The 22,966-nt window shown below is 41.7% G+C and overlaps 1 long non-coding RNA gene across 1 annotated transcript in view; it reads left to right on the plus strand.

Moving 5' to 3' along the window:
* Nucleotides 1-21,188, plus strand: part of LOC124794704 — a 200,598-nt gene extending 179,410 nt beyond the window's left edge. The window contains exon 3 of the long non-coding RNA XR_007016599.1: nt 21,119-21,188. This is a non-coding gene — a long non-coding RNA (uncharacterized LOC124794704). The remainder of the gene's footprint in view (nt 1-21,118) is intronic.
* Nucleotides 21,189-22,966: the final 1,778 nt, after the last annotated feature.

Genomic DNA, 22,966 nt, shown 5'->3' on the forward strand with positions numbered 1-22,966 from the left:
CCTGAGCTGTAGTGGTGCTATTTCCCTTTTAGTTTTCTGCACCGCTGCCTACTCTTCTACTATTCTTTGTATCTATCAAAACAACTCTTCAACTATCAATCTATCTACAAAAGTAGTCAATCACTTCAAGATATGAATTGCACGTTACTGTTAGTTGCGTAATTTAAATTTTCATTTCGAACGTAAATGCTCCAGTTGCTATAGTATGTTGTTGTCAGGTGCGCTTTGTCTGGTGTTTCGACAGACAGTTGTTTAAAGCATAACAAAATTTTGGATTCATTATTACGTATTTTTGCAAGAGTTGGCATTACAGTAAACTTGGAAAAATCTGAATTTGGTCGTTCTCAGGTGAAATTTCTTGGTCATATTATTTCTACAGAAGGTATTCTTCCTGATCCAGAGAAACTAGACGCTATTCGTAATTATGCTGTTCCTACTACAAAACGTGATGTTCGTAGTTTCCTTGGTGTCTGTAATTTTCTTAGACGCTTTGTTAGATTGGACAATTTGGCCACACCTCGTTTATGAGAACTATCTGGAAAGAATTCTAATTTGTGTTGGGATGAGGAAGCGCAATCAGAATTTGAACAACGTCGTGATGTTTTAGTTGCTGCTCCACTTCTTTCACATCCGGATTTATCTGAAGATTTTTGTTTGGCGACGGACTCATCCTAAAAGGGCCTAGGTGCACTCTTATTTTAAGAGATAGAAGAAAACGGCGTTGTGGTACAGAAAACTATTGCATTTGGAAGCCGTGTTCTCTCTAAATCAGAAAAGAATTATTCGATTAAGGAACTTGGAGCTTTGGCTGTTGTATGGGCTTTCACAAAATTTCGCATCTTTTTGTATGGCAGACATACTAAGGCATACACCGATCATCGAGCTCTGGAATTTCTTATGTCAACAAAATTAACACATGGAAGATTGTCACGATGGGTGCTGTATCTACAGGAATTTGATTTTAGTATTGTTTACATTCAGGGTTCTTCAAATATTATTGCTGATGCTTTATCCCGTGCACCTATGGGTTTAAAACAAAGTGCTGAGGAGGAATGCAAAGAAAACAATTATTGTTTGATGTATATTCAAGGTGTTGCGTTTGAAAATTTTATTTCGTCTTCCCTCCAGGACATCGCTAAGGAGCAAAACAAGGATCCGATCTGGAAGGACGTTAAGGAGAAGTGGAATAGAAAGGAAAGCGTAGCGATTAGACAGTATTATTTAGTTCGCAATGATATTCTTTTTAAACGAAAATCGGTCGACAACTCTGTTTGGTTAGTTTGGATTCCTGATGAGTGGGTTAATAAATTGATTTGGTATACACATTTCAGTTATGCACACTTTGGTCCCAGAAAATGCTTTCATAAATTACGAGAAAATTGCTACTTCAGTAATATGGAAAAACGTATTCGATCTGTTCTTGCCAAATGCAAATTATGTCAAAAGGCTAAGCCGCCAACTATTTCTCACAGAGCACCGTTGTTTCCTATCATTCCATCGAAATTAAAGGACATGGCTGCAATCGATTTGTTCGGTCCAGTGGTTCGTTCTACTAATGGTTTTGCGTACATTTTGGTAGCAGTGGAACTGACATCAAAATATGTGTGTTTTACGCCTTCACGGAAAGCAACAGCTCGTTCAGTATTTAATGCTTTCATCAAACATTTTCTTAAAGAAGTGGGACATGTTGATAAGGTTATATCAGATAATGGATCACAGTTTCGCTCTAAAATTTGGCTTCGTACTCTACAACATCGTAAGATTAAACCAATTTTCATTTCACTTTTTCACCCTCAATCTAACGCTTCAGAGAGATAGATGAAGGAAATCAACATATTGTGTCGTCTTTATTGTCATCAGAATCACAGAACGTGTGATCAGTGTCTTCATATTTTTCAAAACATTCTGAATGAACTCCCCAATGATCCAACTTCTTTACCGCCTATATTGATATTAAAAAATAAAGCACCAACAAATCGCATTTCTGAAATCGTTCCTTTTCCGCCTACACGGAAACTGCGGCATTCTGAAGTTGTCAACCTGGCTCTACAAAATATTGCATCTGCGGCTGCTAGAAGAGAGAAATCAACTAAACGTCCTGGTCGTTTAAAAACCTTGTCAGTTGGTCAAAAGGTGTTAATTAAGTCTCATCGTTTGTCTCACAAAGGAAAAGGCTTGTGTCGCAAATTTTTTCTGTTTTATAATGGTCCATATAGAGTTCGCAAAATTATTCATGATAACACTGTCGAAGTAGAAACTATTAAATCTCGGCGCTCTAAGGGAATACATCATATATCGAACGTTAAATTTTTTGTGGAATGACATACTTTTGAGAAACTAACAGTTATACGTAAACACACAGAGAGTACAAGGATACCGCGCCGTGTTCGGGCGGCGGCACATACTCAAAGCAACAGTCAAGTCTGCAGTCGTTGACCGCAAACAATTACTTCCTACGTCACGCGTACCTACAGCTGATCGAGCGCTCAGTGCGAATGCACTGACAGCCGTAAACAAATACACAGTCTAATTTATCTGATTAAATTCAGTATAAAGCTATAGTGACTTGATAAATTATGTTATTAACGTTCAGTATTTTTCAGGATACAATTGTATAAAATATTTAAGAACTTCAGGAAAATTCTGTGTGTGTCCGACGTTAAGAGGACTTGCTATCGAGAAAATTTCAGGAAGAATGTAATTTCGAAGAAGAAAGTAATAAGCTAAAAAGGTAACTATTAATTGTGTTTATTTTTCAGGTAACATATTTCCACTTAGGTACGTACTTTAGACATAATTTGCTGCTCGTGATTACGTGATTTATACTTTGTGTTAACTGATTTTGACAATGATTGATTAATGAACAGGGTTGTTACTACGTATATTATGCATCGCTTGGCTGCTCTGCTTTTTCGCTGATGTCATATTTTTTTATTATGTGTCTGCAGTGCTTATTTACTTAAATTATAATTGTCACCTGATTAGTTGTGCTGATATGGTTATGTATGCAGGTTATACTTTGTGATGTATTTGCTTGCGCCTTCATGTTTACTTATTAAGATTACATATGAACATTTATTTGCTTATGCTGATATGATGCTAATGACCTGTTTATTAAGTAAGATATATATTTGCTGCTTTGCGTATGGATTGCATATTTATACATTTCTGTTTGTTGTCATAACTACTCTTTAATTTGGTATATAGAAATGCTCATATGCGGTGTATGAACATGGAGTTTAGGTCACACTGTGGTATTAATTATAGATTATTCGCTTGGCAGAGCCTCGTTGTAGGGATTGTGCTACATCCATTTGTTGACATTCTGTTCTCTACTGGTACATTTACTCGCTATTGCATGTTTTGTTTACGCTCAGTGCCTTATATTTTAAGATAAGAAAATGAACTGCTATAATTCTACGAACGACATTGGTACAAGAAACTTCATTGAAGTGACATGAGCTGGAGGTTTTATGGAAGCTGTATAAATTTGTGCTAATAGAAAGGAAGCCAACGACATCACATACCAACACTAGGTTTAGACCATTGACAGTTATTACACTGCATTCTTCATGAGCAATTGAAATAGAAAGTGATACTTGACACAAGAAATACTCCACATGTTTGCTTCTGTTTTGCCATGTTTCTTGAAGTGGTGTACACACTGTGAAATATTACGATCATTCACACTCCGTACTTGTACTTACTTACTGAGAGTTAATCAAACTAATGGCTTTTAGAGGTCATGTATGCATTTCTTTTATTTAATGATGGACAAGCTAACCAAAATGTATTTTATAATTCATAATGAGTAGAAGATTTGGGTCAGATGGATTACACAGAGGTTGTATGTGGACATTGTGTCTTCGGATTATATGGGATGATGAATTGAAGTTTGCACTAGAATTTTATCTGTACTTGTTCGAGGAGACTGACTAAAGGAAAGAGTTGTTATAGAAGTGAAATGATATTGGCGATAAGGTTTATATGTATCGACGTATTGAAGAGGTATTATTGAGGTATTGAGATTGAGTGAAGTTGATGATTATTGGAGTTTTGGTGGACAAGAGGTAAGGTAAATACTATTGATGATAAAGTTTATATGTATCGACGTAAGAGGTATTATTGAGGTATTAAGATTATTGCAGTTTTGGTGGATAAGAGGTAAAGTAAGTGAGGAGCATATTTTTTTGTTGGTCTATATGGAACAAGGAGGATGAAGATGGCAGACTACAACACTCAAGAGGAAGGAAGATTGTCTACACACACACTCTGTTAAATCAATAAGCAGTATATACTTTTTTTTAGAGGGAGGAAGTAATTGCATATCTTGGCACACTGACAGTTGTTCAGCAACTGTACATTTTGATCTGGCTAGGCAAACATTGGTCTTGACATGATGACTATGACGTTGACTAACTATTATTGACTGTTATACACTGTTGCCACTACTACTTGATACACGTGCTGAACATCAAATCTTTGACAGAAATGCATTTACATAGTTAACACTATTCAATTTCACAGTAATACTTAATGTGGATGAAAGATGAGTGAGTGTGTTTTGTGTGTTTTCCTTTCCTACTCCCAAATAATTGGTAACGACCTATCCCCTAAATATTATCTTACTTGTTTGTTGTGGCTTGCACTGACACCCATGAATGTCATAGGTTTACTGATATTTGTGTATTTGTAATATTTAATATGACAATTATCTGATATCATTTGTGTGTTTATTATAATTTGTATGTTTAGTGTAAGAGCATTGATAATAATTTCGTAAAAGCAATTGTGTGTGCGTTCAAACTGTTGTTCGTGCTTACACGTATTAACATTGGTGGGTGCCACTTGGAAATGTTTAATTTGTGCTAATGAACTGTGATGAACTGTTTAATTAATGATAGTGAATATTATGGACTGTTACCCGCACTTGTTCAACATTGCTGGTGCCACTGATGGAACTGCTTCTGCTGAAATAATGTGACTTGTTGCTGTCTGCACTTGTTTAACATTGCTGGGTGCCACTGATGGAACTGCTTATACTGAGATGATGTCACTTGTTGCTGTCTGCACCTGTCAACATTACTGAGTGCCACTGATGGAATTGCTTCTACTGAGATGATGTCACTTGTTGGTGTCTGCACCTGTTCAACATTGCTGGGTGCCACTGATGGAACTGCTGCTACTGAAATAATGTCACTTGTTGGTGTCTGCGCCTGCTCGCCATTGCTGGATGCCACTGTTGGAGCTGTTTAATTACTGCTGATGAAACGTTATGAGACTGCTATTTGCACCTGTTGACCATTGCTGGGTGCTACTGGTGGAACCGTCAACTACTCTGAGGAGTGCTACTTGTTTATTGAACTATTGAAAAGATTTTATGTGAAATTTGTATAAACTGATTTTTTGTGTATTTACTGTTTATGAAATGTTATGAGACTCTTACCTACACCTATTCGTCATTGCTGGTGCCATTGATTGAACGATACTTGTGTAAACTATTATGTAAAATCACATGTATGAAAGCATTTGTATTCCTTACTGTATTTTATATATTAGGTTATTGAAAGGTCAGTGCAAAGCCAAAATTTATTTAGTTATGTGGTATTTACTTATTAATATTATCTTTTATTTTTGTCTGTATTTTTTTTGACGAAGTTGGTGGTATTTTCACCACTAATGCTGGGAAAAATACTATCAAATTCTAGCCCGCGGAGGAGGGGCATATGAGAGGTGGCTACACTGAGTCACAGCGCCATAGATTGCGCCAAAGAGTTTTATTCCGCCGCCTCCACTGGCAGTGCTTGTTCGGAAGTTGCTGTGGGCAGTAAGAGTTCTGAGGTTGCCGTGACTAGTTGTGAGCATGTCGTGTGCAGTTGTTCTGATGGGCTAGACAGCCGATGGTGTTCGAATGGGGATGTTGTAATGATCAGAGTGTATTTTTCGTCAATATATATGAAGGTAAAAACATTTTTTTATTTTTTTAAATTTCCTAACTAACAATGCCTCTTGGTCACAGGTTCAGTCAACAAAGCATCTGGCTTGTGTTCATGTATTAGACTGTAATTCGGGTTTCTATGTGCAATTATAGTATTTCTGTTTTTTTTAATTACTTCAGTGTAAATGGTCGTTGTCTTATTGAGGAAGAACCGTGCCAGATGTGTACGTTGAATCACACTTCCACACACACAGAACAGTTACACTTGTGCTTTGTTGTTTCGTAGTTTTTGTTTTTTAGCCTTTATAGTTGCTGGGGCTTAATTAATTAATTGTGTTAACGGAAATTTCCTTTCATTCTTTGTTGTTATTGTATGCAGTCAGATTGCGTACTAATACTACTCAGGGCCAACCGGTTACGAGACTTCGTAATCGGACAGACAGCGACTAAAATTAAAATTATTTGCATTATATTTAATTAAGCCCCCATGCACTGTCTCAAGGGTGAAGGGTTGACGCATGTTACCTTAATGCCCAGAAATAAGTGTTCGGATTCTTTTGATCAGATAATGTACTTGCAATAAACGTGTAGCAACGCAGTTTTTCGTTGTATGTTAAAACACATTCCTAAATTCGTCGTTTTCTTTAATACTTGTCTCTGAACATTTCAGTATTGTCTATTCTACTGTTGATGTATGAATATTTCTCTGAAAAGAGAACTATTTTTACGTCTTGCGTGTTGCAGGTTCTTTTTTCACATCTATTCGCTTTTCATGATTCTATCATCTGTTCTTTTTCCAGACAGTAATTTCAGATCGTACTTCGTAAGACAGACGACCGCGTAAAATAATCTCAAACAGTCTCCTTATACGTATATCTGTTAGCAATCCCGCGTGGTTGCGTCACTCGTCGTTATTCAGATTTTCTAATTTGATTTAGATGTACAGTGTTTCATGCCTTACTAGACCCATTACAGATACACTTCTTTTCCTACAACAGTTCCCTCCATACCTTCTGAGAAAGATAACTTCGTTTTGTGTGTAGCTGCAAATTCGAAATATTGAATCGCAGTCTTTCTTTTATGAAGAGTAGTGCAGTCCTCGTAAGGCAAAGTCAGTTTCATATCAACGTGTGCTGTCTGTTCTTTCGGACATACCTTTGATTTATTTTATGTAAACTGAAAGTGGAAGGGGCGTAAAGGAAAGGGAAAGAGCTGTTGATGTCAGCTTCATCAGGAATTTGTGCGGAATCAGCGGCGTCGAGTGAAAATGTGTGCTGGCCCGGGATTCTAACCCAGGACCTCCTGCTTACTACGCAGTTGCGTTAAGCGCTGCGCCACCCGGACGCAGTGTTTATCGCAATTGTGCGGTCTGGCACACATTTTCATTCTTCGTCACCGATTCCGCACAAAGTCCTAGTGCAGCTGACATCACTGATTCCTTCCCTTTCCTTTTCTTTCTCCTCATTCCGCCTCTAGTTTACTCAAAATCAGTTTATCACTCAAGTTTCATTTCAGCTTCTTCACACGTTACTCAGCTACTTCTGGTTTGTTTTCTTAGTATAATGACACTTCAAAACACAATTTTAGGAGTGCTGTTGTTAGACTTCAGTAACTAAGTTTGGTTAAGTATACTGGGTGTAAATGTTATGTTGACAAACCAGAATGACTCGAAAAATAAGCTTCACACGAAAAAAGGAGTAGAATTCAAAATTGGTTATTTTCGGGGGGACATCTGCTGGTGCTAAAATTAGCTCGCCACCCCAGTCGCATGGTGATGGGGCGGTAGGCAACTTCAAAATTTCAAATGGGAACGCCCACTTTTTATTGCAGAATCAGATTCTTACTTAAAAAAACTACTTACATTTTGACTTATGCATTTGTTTCGATTCTTGGTAGTTGGCACTGTAATTCAAGAAAACCTATGTTCTCATTTTTGCATGGAAAATGGTTACTGATGAATAAGAAATTTTGATTCGCTAAAACTAAAACTGTCCCTCTCTCCTCATGGCGCAGGGTTTGAGAGAGAGGAATTAGAGTTTTACAAACCTCAAAACAAACAAAACTTATCCGAATCTGCGGAAAAAATTAATATGTAGGTCAACATTTGTAAAAATTCTAACCGATCAGGAAGTCTGCGCTCACGATGATGGTAGTATTCCTCCAAGAAATTCACACTCTTTTTGTATTTTATTTTATTTTATTTACTTTTTTTAAATCATATGTCCTCTGACTGGTTAGAAGCATCCCACTACGAATGTGACACTTGCATCGTACTTTCTCAGTCATTTGTTGGATGTATTCCACTCTCTGTCTCCCACTAGTGTTTTGTATCTTCAACAGCTCCCTCTTAGTACCACGGAAGTTATTACCTGATGTCTTACCACATCTCCCTTCTTCTCAGCAGAGGTTTCTATATGGTCCTTCCTGCACAGAAGTTGTGAAGAACCTCGGTGTTTCCACATAATTTTGAACACGATACTGTTGGGTCCTATCTCAGAACCTTCGATTCGCTTCTTTTTTCGTTTTCTCGCAGTCCACGATTGACTACCATATGGGGCTATGCTCCAAACGTCATACTCAGAAAGTTCTTCCTCGGATTAAAGCTACACAAGATACTGAGCAAGTGGGGTGAACATAGGAAGGGGGATGGCTAAATAAATCAGTTAATAAAAGGAAATTTGTGATATATTCACAGTGAAGTAATACAGTAAAGGGTCGTCGACGAGTGCAAAACTTGTGGTCGTGCTGCACTCGGAAGGGATCTGAAAAGATTAATTGGGGAGCCAGCCCCGCCATGTCCTTAGAGAATCGTTGACACGTCTGGTGTTTCAGAAATGTCAAAGACTGTCAAGAACGTCGTCGTGTTCCTCATCGCACAGCGAACTGTTGTTCTGACCGCGAAATGTTGGGGGAATCAGCACCCCAGGATAGGGGACGGTTTCACTGACGCCATTTTTGCCACCCCATAAGGCCTTTTCGTGTCCACTCTGAGTGGCAATGTGTGGGATATGTTTTCCACGACTTCCCATACGAAAACTGCGTGATTTCCATGCTGGCCGTCGTGGTTCTGCCCTAAATCGTGGAGACGTTAAGAGAAGGGGTGAAATGTTGGTAAGAGGGGTTGTGATGACCTTCCCGTTGTCTGACATTGCCATAGTGGAACTGTGGAACGGGGAGCAATTGTACTGAAATTTGGTGCCAATATGACATCATCAAATCACCTTACACGTCACATTAATTTCTGAGTATGGTCGTTTTTAGCATGTGCCACCAACTTACTGATTAAGTGTCGTGGAGCTCGAGGTCAACGTCGCAAGACGCCACACTTTTGCATCATCGCAGAGGAACATTGAAGGCACGTTTGTACCAAATTCAAAATTTCTGCATCGGAATAGGAGACAGGTTTTTTGAAGTTGATCCTTTAATCGTATTGCGAATTGTAGTAAGGTTTGCAAAAGGCCGTCAGCCACATTTGTATATATAAAGCCATAATAAAATCATTAAGAAGAGATGTATGTATTAATAGATTTCATATATGTTAGATGACATTAACATGTCAGTGTCAAGCTTAATCTCACACACGTATATATTCAGACGATTCATGTAAGCATTTTCTATCAGACCAAATGCGTGTTTTCACACCCTCTTGTACAATCGGCCTTTTTATTTATATTCGCTTGATCTGAGATGTAAGAACGAATTACTGCCTGCCCACTAGGTACTAGCTAAGTCTTATTCTTTTTTACAAAAAAAAACCTGCATCAAATGTGAGTACAACAATCTCAGAAGCTATAATACGAAACATTGACTACGGAAAAGTATGCCACATGCAAGTGCCAACATTGTAGATAAGTTTCATAGAGGAGATATTGCTTGCACGAAACTAATTCTAATTGGGAGGATCGTTGTTCAAGTCTCCATTTGACTGCAAAAATTATGGTATAGAAGTTTCATGAGGATTGAGTAGCAACCTTAATGTAATTGTAATCCAATCACTGTGTGGCTGCAAGAGCGATTCGTTCCGGTATGTACTGTGGATGTAGCAATTTTTTTTTTTTTTTTTTTTTTTTTTTGCAAGAGGACTGGTGTTATTGTGCTTGCCACATGGCTTTTGCTGACAGGGTGTGTGTGTGTGTGTGTGTGTGTGTGTGTGTGTGTGTGAGTGAGTGAGTGAGTGAAGATAGGGTATACTTATTCCACCAGACATATTTGGATACAGACAGCTGGGAACTATGTTCCGGCATCTCCCGACTTAACAATATAGAGTGGGCCTTAAGACTGACTGCCATACAGTGGACCCGGGTTCGATTCCCGGCCGGGCCAGACATTTTATTCGCTCTGGGATTAGTTGTTGTGTTATCATCATCATCATCATCATCGACGCACAAGTCGCCGAAGTGGAGACAAATAGACATGCACTAGGTGGCAGAACAACCCCAGATGGGGTATTGCAGCCAAAAAATGCCAAACTATCATTTCATTACTGACATATGGAATAGCTGAAGTAAATGGTAAGGTTTTTCCTAGTTTCCTTAAACCGCATTAGGCGAATGCTGGGATGATTCCTTTGAAAAGATTACGGTCTGTTTTCTTTTCCAATCGGAGCTTGAGCATCAACTGCAAAGATCCCGTGATTGATAGCGTTAAACCGTAAGCTGCTCAAAAACTATTTTATTGAGGATAAGATGAAGGGGTCTAGGGGTAGCGTCTTTGATTCATAATCAAAACGTCTTCGGTCCCGGGTTCGATCCCCACCTCTGCCTAAATTTTCATAAATAATCAGCATTGGCGGCCGAAGACTTCCGGCGTAAGAAGTCAGCCTCATTCTGCCAACGGCCTTGTCAAAGAGGGCGGAGGAGCGGATAGTGGTTCAGGGCACTCTCTTGTCCTAGGGGTGGGAAATTGCCCCTAAAGGCGGAAGAATCAGCAATGATCAACGACATGAGGATGCAGAAGGCAATGGAAACCACTGCATTAAAGACACGTAACGTGTATCCACAGGACATGTGGCCTGTAATTGAAGAAGTGTCATGATGATCTCTCCATTGGCAAAACATTCCCTAATAGTCCCCCATTCGGATCTCCGAGAGGGGACTGCCAAGGGGGAGGTTACCATGAGAAAAAGATTGAATAATCAACGAAAGGATAACGTTCTACGAGTCGGGGCGTGGAATGTCAGAAGCTTGAACGTGGTAGGGAAACTAGAAAATCTGAAGAGGGAAATGCAAAGGCTCAATCTAGATATAGTAGGGGTCAGTGAAGTGAAGTGGAAGGAAGACAAGGATTTCTGGTCAGATGAGTATCGGGTAATATCAACAGCAGCATAAAATGGTATAACAGGTGTAGGATTCGTTATGAATAGAAAGGTAGGGCAGAGGGTGTGTTACTGTGAACAGATCAGTGACCGGGTTGTTCTAATCAGAATCGACAGCAGACCAACACCGACAACGATAGTTCAGGTATACATGCCGACGTCGCAAGCTGAAGATGAACAGATAGAGAAAGTGTATGAGGATATTGAAAGGGTAATGCAGTATGTAAAGGGGGACGAAAATCTGATAGTCATGGGCGACTGGAATGCAGTTGTAGGGGAAGGAGTAGAAGAAAAGGTTACGGGAGAATATGGGCTTGGAACGAGGAATGAAAGTTGAGAAAGACTAATTGAGTTCTGTAACAAGTTTCAGCTAGTAATAGCGAATACCCTGTTCAAGAATCACAAGAGGAGGAGGTATACTTGGAGAAGGCCGGGAGATATGGGAAGATTTCAATTAGATTACATCATGGTCAGACAGAGATTCAGAAATCAGATACTGGATTGTAAGGCGTACCCAGGAGCAGATATAGACTCAGATCACAATATAGTAGTGATGAAGAGTAGGCTGAAGTTCAAGACATTAGTCAGGAAGAATCAATACGCAAAGAAGTGGGATACGGAAGTACTAAGGAATGACGAGATACGTTTGAAGTTCTCTAACGCTGTAGATACAGCAATAAGGAATAGCGCAGTAGGCAGTACAGTTGAAGAGGAATGGACATCTCTAAATAGGGCCATCACAGAAGTTGGGAAGGAAAACATAGGTACAAAGAAGGTAGCTGCGAAGAAGCCATGGGTAACAGAAGAAATACTTCAGTTGATTGATGAAAGGAGGAAGTGCAAACATGTTCCGGAAAAATCAGGAATATAGAAATAAAAATCGCTGAGGAATGAAATAAATAGGAAGTGCAGGGAAGCTAAGACGAAATGGCTGCAGGAAAAATGTGAAGACATCGAAAAAGATATGGTTGTCGGAAGGACAGACTCAGCATACAGGAAAATCAAAACAACCTTTGGTGACATTAAAAGCAACGGTGGTAACATTAAGAGTGCAATGGGAATTCCACTGTTAAATGCAGAGGAGAGAGCAGATAGGTGGAAAGAATACACTGAAAGCCTCTATGAGGGTGAAGATTTGTCTGATGTAATAGAAGAAGAAACAGGAGTCGATTTAGAAGAGATAGGGGATCCAGCATTAGAATCGGAATTTAAAAGAGCTTTGGAGGACTTACGGTCAAATAAGGCAGAAGGGATAGATAACATTCCATCAGAATTTCTAAAATCATTGGGGGAAGTGGCAACAAAACGACTATTCACGTTGGTGTGTAGAATATATGAGTCTGGCGACATACCATCTGACTTTCGGAAAAGCATCATCCACACAATTCCGAAGACGGCAAGAGCTGACAAGTGCGAGAATTATCGCACAATCAGCTTAACAGCCCATGCATCGAAGCTGCTTACAAGAATAATATACAGAAGAATGGAAAAGAAAATTGAGAATGCGCTAGGAGACGATCAGTTTGGCTTTAGGAAAAGTAAAGGGACGAGAGAGGCAATTCTGACGTTACGGCTAATAATGCAAGCAAGGCTAAAGAAAAATCAAGACACTTTTCATAGGATTTATCGACCTGGAAAAAGCGTTCGACAATATAAAATGGTGCAAGCTGTTCGAGATTCTGAAAAAAGTAGGGGTAAGCTATAGGGAGAGACGGGTCATATACAATATGTACAACAACCAAGAGGGAATAATAAGAGTGGACGATCAAGAACGAAGTGCTCGTATTAAGAAGGGTGTAAGACAAGGCTGTAGCCTTTCGCCACTACTCTTCAATCTGTACATCGAGGAAGCAATGATGGAAATAAAAGAAAGGTTCAGGAGTGGAATTAAAATACAAGGTGAAAGGATATCAATGATACGATTCGCTGATGACATTGCTATCCTGAGTGAAAGTGAAGAAGAATTAAATGATCTGCTGCACGGAATGAACAGTCTAATGAGTACACAGTATGGTTTGAGCGTAAATCGGAGAAAGACGAAGGTAATGAGAAGCAGTAGAAATGAGAACAGCGAGAAACTTAACATCAGGATTGATGGTCACGAAGTCAATGAAGTTAAGGAATTCTGCTACCTAGGCAGTAAAATAACTAATGACGGACGGAGCAAGGAGGACATCAAAAGCCGACTCGCTATGGCAAAAAAGGCATTTCTGGCCAAGAGAAGTCTACTAATATCAAATACCGGCCTCAATTTGAGGAAGAAATTTCTGAGGATGTACGTCTGGAGTACAGCATTGTATGATAGTGAAAGAAGGACTGTGGGAAAACCGGAACAGAAGAGAATCGAAACATTTGAGATATGGTGCTATAGACGAATGTTGAAAATTAGGTGGACTGATAAGGTAAGGAATGAGGAGGTTCTACGCAGAATCGGAGAGAGGAAAGGAATATGCGGAAAACACTGATAAGGAGAAGGGACAGGATGATAGGACATCTGCTGAGACATGAGGGAATGACTTCCATGGTACTAGAGGGAGCTGTAGAGGGCAAAAACTGTAGAGGAAGACAGAGATTGGAATACGTCAAGCAAATAATTGAGGACGTAGGTTGCAAGTGCTACTCTGAGATGAAGAGGTTAGCACAAGAAAGGAATTCGTGGTGGGCCGCATCAAACCAGTCAGTAGACTGATGACAAAAAAAAAAAAGATGAAAGAGCGTACACTCCTCACCTTTAGAGCAAGCAAAATATGTCGTAAGGTGACAGTGTTCCAAGTTTTCAATTCGAATATTCAGTTCATTTCAAAACAATCGTCACTTGTGGGCAGAAATAATTTACAAAGAGAAAGCTACGATCACTCATAATGGGACTTTGAATTCAGTAATAGTCATTTGTAGCCTACCCAAATCTTTCCTTACGTTATAGTGGAGGGAAGGGATATTACATACCGTTTGTCAAGCTATGTCTTACGTGTTCTGAAGAAAGGTTACTTGCCGGTAAAATTCAGTATTTTTACTGGAGTGAGCATGGAGAAGATTTATTGTTGTTTTTGTAATACATAGGTTATTTCAGAACTATCCGGAATCACTTTTGGGACATTTCAGGAGATTGGTGAACGAATAAATCGAGTGTAGGAAACTAAGTCTAGTAACCTCAACTATTGACGTTACAAATCATGAAAATCCTGAGGCCTTTTGACTATAGAGCAATGTATAACATCACATTCACCACTGGGCAATCAGGCAGTTAGTCAAGACACTTATGAAAGAAAATAGGTTCCAAAAATTCAGTTATTAAATGGAACTCAAAAAGTAGAAGTGTAAACGTAAATTGCCCAATATTGTAGTTACTTTCAAGAAGCATGTACTACCATTTAAGCTGACGTTAAAAGTAAACGAGCATCCACAGAATCCTCTATACATCAGTGTTACAAACACCTCAGGTTCGGGCACATCAGCAACCAGTGCTCCGGTCCCAAGCGCTGTTGTAAATGTGACGGAGAACACCTTTCAACTAACTACATAGCTACTAATTTACAGTGTTCGCGTTGTGGAGGAGGCCAGGTCATTGGAAAATTTGGAAATTTGTGGTAAGGTCTTATCGGACCAAACTGCTGAGGTCATCGGTTCCTAAGCCTACTCACGACTCAATCTAACATAAACTAACTTATGCTAAGAATAACACAGACACTCATTCCCGAGGATGGACTCGAACCTCCGACGGGGGGGAGCCGCATAGACCGTGACAAGACGCGAACTACCTCGTTTTTCTCAGAAAACACAAGTTTACTATACACAATAACATGTCGCTCAAAGACGCCGAGGTCATACTTAATGAAATTAACTATGCAGTTGTCACATGACACTTTGATTGACAGTACACGTGGATATGTATTCAGCTCTCAAATTCAGCACAAAATTTTCGATGTACGGGATTACAGTTCATTTCCTCCACTAAATTACGATCACACAAGGAGGTTCGTGTTCCTCCATAGACATCTCAAAACCTATCTCTTAGATGCAGACATGTAAAGAGCTTACCAATCGACTCAACTCTCCGAAACGACTAACATGAATAACACAGCACAGACTTCGGGTTTCAGAGGTTACAATCCCTAACATTACATTCGACTGTTTAGTAGACTTACTGGTTTCCAGTCTCAGGAATTTAGAGCGCTGTCTCCTGACCCCTCCTGCGAGGGTGTGTCGGAAGTTTTATGAAGATGAATCCCTATCGCCCTTCGAGTCATTCGTCTGATTCTGGGAAAAATGGTAGCAGAAATCAACTCACAGATAAGATTTACCTTAGGATATAAGCAATTGTGGTATAGTCTATAACAACTCAGAGTTACTTAACATAGACTAAAGGAACAGAGTTGTAATCAACATATCGCATAATGACTTTCGCGCTCCTTGAGTGGAATGCTCAGTCAGCCGCAGTCAACACACAGAATACATCTGCGGATAGATTTCCAAAACGTGCTTCAAACCTGACATATCAACTTTAGAGGATTCTGTGTTGTCGGAGTATACAGACCAGACGGAAAAGATGATGTCGCGAACCTGCCACGAAAAGGAGTCATTAATCAACTGCATCACCACAAAGCTACAATTAGCAGTAGTATAAAGTAAATAAGGACTATATCATTAACCTTGTTATCGGATCATTTCCCCCTAAAGCAAGGTAAGCGAAGCTCTGTGGGTATTTCAGCGGCTCAGTACAGAGCTCAGCTAACGTAATACAAGACAATCACCTCATAATCCTCAATGATGGCTCTCCTACCTTTCTGTCGCTTTCTCACAGAAGCTGATTTTAAACTGCATACCGTACAATAGTCTAAACGATATGTTACGGCTATTCAACATTATGCTCAGGATTTTCTAATGCATAATGGTGCTTGTTCTGACTTCCCATATCCAGAAAACTTGACACAGAACTATTCTAAAGAAATGACGAACTGGGAATCTCCGACACCACGGGGAGAACTGAACACACACCAGCTGGTCTGCACTCGTAATCCATGCACAACAACATATGTGGTAAGTATTAAGAGACAGGTTCTTTCTGGTGAACCCTGACACCATAATTTTTAATTTCCACTCGCACACCCAACAGGTGTCACGATTCTCCGGGTCATTTCCGCAGCCGATTTTTTTCAGCAGTGATGTTTCCTGCTAATCGAACTAATATCTAATAGTTTTCCATTAGTGCCTTCGATGTATTGATCACGTTGTCCGAAACAGCGAAAACGATTTTATGGCCAATGTTATTTACGCGACCCTAAAAATGTTCTGATTTGCAAATGATTCAAATTTTGCAGAAAACAACAAATAAAGAACAGTTCTGTTAAGAGCTGCTGATAAACTTTTAATGGATGTTAATAAATTGGTTTACAATAAATCTTTTGCCATTTAAGTTTGAAAAACCTCGCCCTACAATGATCAGAGCCTGTACGATATTTCCATGTAGCATATGAATGATAAGTCAAAAACAATATATTCTTGAGATTGAAAGTTGTTAATAGCTTTAGGAACATGTTATAAAACCGTGCTGAAACAGTTAAACAAGTTCGTATTTGTAATACAGATATTGTCAGACACAGGAAACAAACGAACAAAAGGAGTTGACGCATTTTACTCGCTTACTTCGTAACGCCGTTCTTTATCATATCTGGGGCCTAGAGAGCAACTCAGCAAGTCAAGTAACAATTTCCCAGACCGAATACTTGTAATGAAGAACTAGTCCTGGTATATCTCCACAAAATCCCTGAAAAGTCTCTTCCAAGTTATGTACACTAACTACTGATTCTCAACATATATATACCGGAAAATCTGTAAGTAAACTATCCTTTTCCTTTTTCCAAGTAACAGCTTAGTACACAGAATCAGATCCAAGAGTACGAACGTACTACACAGCGACTCGTTTGAAACCGCGTCATTTCGTACGAAAAGGTGTCCATTATTCAGGAATACAAATAGGCAATAACTTCCTAGCAATTATAAAGTAATTTGTTTGTAATACGGTACATTACAGGTAGAGCGTGAAAGACTTACTGATGGACAACTTCAGTTCTGTCAGGTATATATAATATCTACAGATCCTCAGTGCTACAATATTAGAAATATTTTTGTCATTTCTTTTTACAATGTTTGACTATAATATTATGAAGATATTGTTATAATGTATAAATTTGAAAGTTAATGATAACTGCTGCAGTAATTACCAAATTATGGTGTGTTCCCAATTTTTTGAATAGATCCACACAATCGAGAACTACCTCGGATTATTTAAGATACATATATCGCTTATTTAAGATATTTTGTTATGGAGGACTACAGAAGGTAAATACAGGGCCTTTCACAATTCCTAGTTCAGCTCGTTGAGGTTGTTGAGAGTAGGCGAAGTTTTGATAAGGAACAAATCAGAAAAAGTACAGTTTGGATGTAAAGAGAGTTTGAAAATCGGGTCACTTTCAAATACCCCGCTTAACGGTACGGTAAATAATGGTGGAGCTGCACAGCGCATGTATTGAGAACGTTATCCGGGTCGCGTCAGTCCATCTCATACCATTTTCGTCCGACTACAACAACGCCTGCGAGCTAGATGTACTCTCGTAACTAGAAGGGTCGACTGTGGTGTTCAGCGGACAACCACCACAGGTCACGGACCGAGTGTATGGAAATTTGGAAATTTGTGGTAAGTTCCTATGGGACGAAACTGCTAAGGTCATCGGTCACTAGGCTTACACACTACTTAATCCAACTTAAACTAACTTACGTTAAGGACAACGCAGACAACCATGCCCGAGGGAGGAATCGAACCTCGGACTGGGGGGAGCCGTGTGAACTGGGGCAAGGCGCCTCAGACCGCACAGCTACTCCACGCAGCTCCGAGTGTTTGAAAACAGGTGTCGCAGGCACATGTTGAACAACGAACAGCAGTTTTGCCACGTGGAGCAGCCCCTGTAGAGCTCATAGGCCAGGATTCATTGACTCCGCTGTGCGCGTGCCGTGGAGCGGGAGATTCGAAGGTGATCCCATCTCCAAAGCTGTTTGACACTGATCAGTCAGAACGTTATCACCGCCTACCTAATACCTGGTACGTGCACCTTTGACACGGGTAACAGCGGTGACGCGTCATAGTATGGAAGCAATGAGACCTTGGCAGGTCGCTGGAGGGAGCTGGCACCGCATCTGCACACACAAGTCACCTAATGCGTAAAGTCCGGGGAGGGGGGCGGTAAGCTCTGACGCCACGTCTTCGATCGGGTTCAGATCTGGCGACTTGGGGAGCCAACACATCAATTGGAACTCGCCACTGTGTTCCTCGAATCACTCCATCACAAATGGTTATAATGGCTCTATGCACTATGGGACTTAACATCTTAGGTCATCAGTCCCCCAGACTTAGAACTACTTAAACCTAACAATCCTAAGGACATCACACACAGCCATGCCCGAGACAGGATTCGAACCTGCGACAGTTGCAGCATCACGGTTCCGGACTGAAGCGTCTAGAATCGCTCGATCACAACGGCCAGCTACGCCATCACACTCCAAGCCTTCTGACATGGAGCATTTTAATAATGAAAAATGCCCTTGCCTTTGGAAAACACGATCGTCATGAAAAGGTATATGTGATCTGCAACCATTGTACGATATTCCTTGGGCGTCTTGGTGCCTTGTACGAACTCTATGAACTCATGAACGTCCACGTGAGTGATCCCCAGAGCTTAATGGAGCCACTGCCAGCTTGTCTTCGTCCAGAAGTACATGTGTCAAGGAGCTGACCCCTGGAAGACGACGGATCCACGCCCTCCCATCGGTATGATGAAGAAGGTATCTTGATTTATCAGACCACGCAACAGCGCCGAAAGTCACGTGCCCATTTTAGTCGTAGTTGCCGTTGTCGTGGTGTTAACATTGGCACGTGCGTGGGTCGTCTGCTGCGGAAGCTTGTCATTAGGAGTGTTAGGTGCACTGTGTGTTCAGACACACGCGTACTCTTCCCAGCACTAAACTCTAATGTTAATTCACCACAGTTTACCGACCGCCCCGTTTTACCAGTCTCCACAGCCAACGACGTCCAACATCAGTAATGAGCGGTAGCCGCGCAACCCCACGACATATGGTCGTGGTTTCACCTTGGCCTCGCCACGTGCTGAAGACACTCACCACAGCACTCCTCGAACACCCGGCAAGTCGTGTAGTTTCCGAAACGGTCGTGCCGAGCCTCCGGCCCATTACAGTCTGCCCTCGATCAAACTCAGATTGCGCGCCATCCCCATTCTACACACGGACAGCACGCTCGCTGATGAAGTAATAAGTGCTATCGACAGGGGATGTCAAATTGATTCCATATTTTTAGGTTTCCAGAAGGCTTTCGACACCGTTCCTCAGAAGCGTCTTCTAACCAAACTGCGTGCCTACGAAGTATCGCCTCAGTTGTGCGACTGGATTCGTGATTTCCTGTCAGAAAGGTCACAGTTCGTAGTAATAGACAGAAAGTCATCGAGTAAAACAGAAGTAATATCCGGCGTTCCCCAAACAAGTGTTATAGGCCCTCTATTGTTCCTGATCTATATTAACGACATAGGAGACAATGTGAGTAGCTGTCTTGGATTGTTTGCAGATGGTGCTGTCATTTACCGTCTTGTAAAGTCATCAGATGATCAAAACGACTTGCAAAATAATTGAGATAAGATATCTGTATGGTGCGAAAAGTGGCAGTTGGCCCTGAATAAAGAAAAGTGTGAAGTTATTGAAATGGGTACTAAAAGAAATCCTCTAAATTTCGATTACGCGATAAATCACACAAATCTTAAGGCTGTAAATTCAACTAAATACGTAGGGATTACAATTACAAATATACTAAACTGGAACGATCACATAGATAATGTCGTGGGTAGAGCCAACCAAGGACTGCGATTCATTGGCAGAACACTTAGAAGGTGCAACAGGTCTACTAAAGAGACTGCTTAGACCACGATTGTCCGCCATATTCTGGAGTATTGCTGCGCGGTGTGGGTTCGGCATCAGGTGGGACTGGCGGATGACATCGAAAACGTACAAAGACGTGCAGCTCGTTTTGTATTATCGCGAAGTAGAGGAGATAGTGTCACAGGCATGATACGTGAATTGTAGTGGCAATCATTAAAAGAAATGCGTTTTTCGTTGCGACGGGATCTTCTCATTAAATTTCAATCACCAGTTTTCTCCTCCGACTGCGAAAACATTCTGTTGGCACCCACCTACATAGGGAGAAACGATCATCACCATAAAATAAGAGAAATCAGACCTCGCACAGGAAAATTTAAGTGCTCGTTTTTCCCGCGTGCCGTTCGAGAGTTTAACGGTAGAGAGACAGCTTGAAGGTGGTTCATTGAACCCTCTGCCATGCACTTTATTGTGAATAGCAGAGTAATCACGTAGATGTATATGTAGATGTAGATACTGCATGCACCATGCGTGTGTCTGTCTAGCAGTCATTCGCCGCCAGGTGACGATGCTATCGCCTGGACGGATTTATATTGATAGCAGGTCGGTGGTCGTAATGTTCTGGTGTACATACAAGTACTACGTTTCCGTTCATGGCTTCAGTGTCAAAACCTTATGTACGTACTCCCCTCTAAACCTCTTGAATCTGTAGTAGGAATTGGTGAAAACGCTGTATATCCAACCTAATGTTTAAAAAATGAAATGAAGAACATAGAGAGAGAGAGAGAGAGAGAGAGAGAGAGAGAGAGAGAGAAAGGCACTGTTTCTGAATTTCAAGGATATGTTCTTTCCATTCTGCAACACTGAGCGTTCGAGGAGACTTTGTTTGGACGTTGCTCGGCAACTGACTGTTTCGCTGTTGTGTGTTGCAGCGTGGGAGAAGATGAAGCGGCCGGAGAGCGAGCGGCCCAAGGAGGATCCGTGGGACTACCTGGAGGGTGAGTACGCTCAGCAGCCTTCGCAGGCGTTTCCAGTGCTAGTCATTTAGGGTACAACGACCCTAGCACCCTCTTTCCTATTCTCAAAAACAGAGCTTTCCTTATGTTTGTTTTTGCGAGAGTTTGTTAGCGTCTGTGAAACAGCGTGGCTTTGCTGCGATTTAGCTATCCCTGTCTCCTAAATTCGGAGTCGCGGAATCCAGCAACGATATTAATACACTCCTGGAAATTGAAATAAGAACACAGTGAATTCATTGTCCCAGGAAGGGGAAACTTTATTGACACATTCCTGGGGTCAGATACATCACATGATCACACTGACAGAACCACAGGCACATAGACACAGGCAACAGAGCATGCACAATGTCGGCACTAGTACAGTGTATATCCACCTTTCGCAGCAATGCAGGCTGCTATTCTCCCATGGAGACGATCGTAGAGATGCTGGATGTAGTCCTGTGGAACGGCTTGCCATGCCATTTCCACCTGGCGCCTCAGTTGGACCAGCGTTCGTGCTGGACGTGCAGACCGCGTGAGACGACGCTTCATCCAGTCCCAAACATGCTCAATGCGGGACAGATCCGGAGATCTTGCTGGCCAGGGTAGTTGACTTACACCTTCTAGAGCACGTTGGGTGGCACGGGATACATGCGGACGTGCATTGTCCTGTTGGAACAGCAAGTTCCCTTGCCGGTCTAGGAATGGTAGAACGATGGGTTCGATGACGGTTTGGATGTACCGTGCACTATTCAGTGTCCCCTCGACGATCACCAGTGGTGTACGGCCAGTGTAGGAGATCGCTCCCCACACCATGATGCCGGGTGTTGGCCCTGTGTGCCTCGGTCGTATGCAGTCCTGATTGTGGCGCTCACCTGCACGGCGCCAGACACGCGTACGACCATCATTGGCACCAAGGCAGAAGCGACTCTCATCGCTGAAGACGACACGTCTCCATTCGTCCCTCCATTCACGACTGTCGCGACAGCACTGGAGGCGGGCTGCACGATGTTGGGGCGTGAGCGGAAGACGGCCTAACGGTGTGCGGGACCGTAGCCCAGCTTCATGGAGACGGTTCCGAATGGTCCTCGCCGATACCCCAGGAGCAACAGTGTCCCTAATTTGCTGGGAAGTGGCGGTGCGGTCCCCTACGGCACTGCGTAGGATCCTACGGTCTTGGCGTGCATCCGTGCGTCGCTGCGGTCCGGTCCCAGGTCGACGGGCACGTGCACCTTCCGCCGACCACTGGCGACAACATCGATGTACTGTGAAGACCTCACGCCCCACGTGTTGAGCAATTCGGCGGTACGTCCACCCGGCCTCCCGCATGCCCACTATACGCCCTCGCTCAAAGTCCGTCAACTGCACATACGGTTCACGTCCACGCTGTCGCGGCATGCTACCAGTGTTAAAGACTGCGATGGAGCTCCGTATGCCACGGCAAACTGGCTGACACTGACGGCGGCGGTGCACAAATGCTGCGCAGCTAGCGCCATTCGACGGCCAACACCGCGGTTCCTGGTGTGTCCGCTGTGCCGTGCGTGTGATCATTGCTTGTACAGCCCTCTCGCAGTGTCCGGAGCAAGTATGGTGGGTCTGACACACCGGTGTCAATGTGTTCTTTTTTTCATTTCCAGGAGTGTACTTTCATCAGTAGGCTTATGTTAGACTGTGGTGCACTCTTTCACTAATTTTGCCGGGTATTTACCTCACTGAACTTGGGTAATTTCCAAGAAACAGTGACATCGAAGGCGCGGCCTCAGTGCGAGAGATGTATATATCGAA

This window comes from Schistocerca piceifrons, chromosome 4 (genome assembly GCF_021461385.2).
Source record: "Schistocerca piceifrons isolate TAMUIC-IGC-003096 chromosome 4, iqSchPice1.1, whole genome shotgun sequence".
Taxonomy (NCBI): Eukaryota; Metazoa; Arthropoda; class Insecta; order Orthoptera; family Acrididae; genus Schistocerca; species Schistocerca piceifrons.